The sequence below is a fragment of the Myotis brandtii genome, unplaced genomic scaffold, assembly GCF_000412655.1.
Source record: "Myotis brandtii unplaced genomic scaffold, ASM41265v1 scaffold53, whole genome shotgun sequence".
Classification (NCBI taxonomy): domain Eukaryota; kingdom Metazoa; phylum Chordata; class Mammalia; order Chiroptera; family Vespertilionidae; genus Myotis; species Myotis brandtii.
In genome coordinates, this window is record NW_005369942.1 from 7370447 (window position 1) to 7371147 (window position 701).

The following is a 701-nucleotide window of genomic DNA, read 5'->3' on the forward strand; positions in this document are numbered from 1 at the left end:
GTATTATACAAATAGGTAAAAAAGACAAAACAAAAACACCAAAAAAAACAAACAAAAAAACCCCCCACTGTGCTATGACAACATAGTTTCAAAACAAATCTAGGTAAGTAGGAACTCTCTTAAATGTTTAAGTGTTCTTGCCTAAGAACTCACCACCAATAATAGCTAGGATTGATACTCTGCCTTTCCTGGCAAACTATTTAGACTTCAATTACAATGTGGGTGGAAGGGGAAAAAGGGGGGTTTCTGTGAAAAGTAACCTCAGGGCTATCTGACCTCATGGTGGGCTGTCAAGCCTGAGGCCTATAAGCCAGCCCTGTCCATTGTTCTTGTGCACGTAGGTTAACACCCCTTTGAAACATCAGTATTACCCCTGGAAGCGGGCATTAACCCTCAGGAGAGCACATAATCTTGTTAACTGTTTTGCAATCCAATCCCTGCCTGGCTTTTGCCAACCACCATGAAATTTTCCTTACTTCAAATGCATAAAAGAAGCTGGGAAACTCTTATTTCAGTAGTGTATTGGCTCCCATGCATATGTTGTCTGTTTGGCTCAAACTCCTAAACATTCTCTACAGGTTTGGATGTTTTCTTTTCTTTTCTTTTCTCTTTTCTTTTCTTTCTTTTCTTTTCTTCTTTTCTTTTCTTTTCTTTTTTCTTTTCTTTTCTTTTCTTTTCTTTTCTTTTCTTTTCTTTTCTTT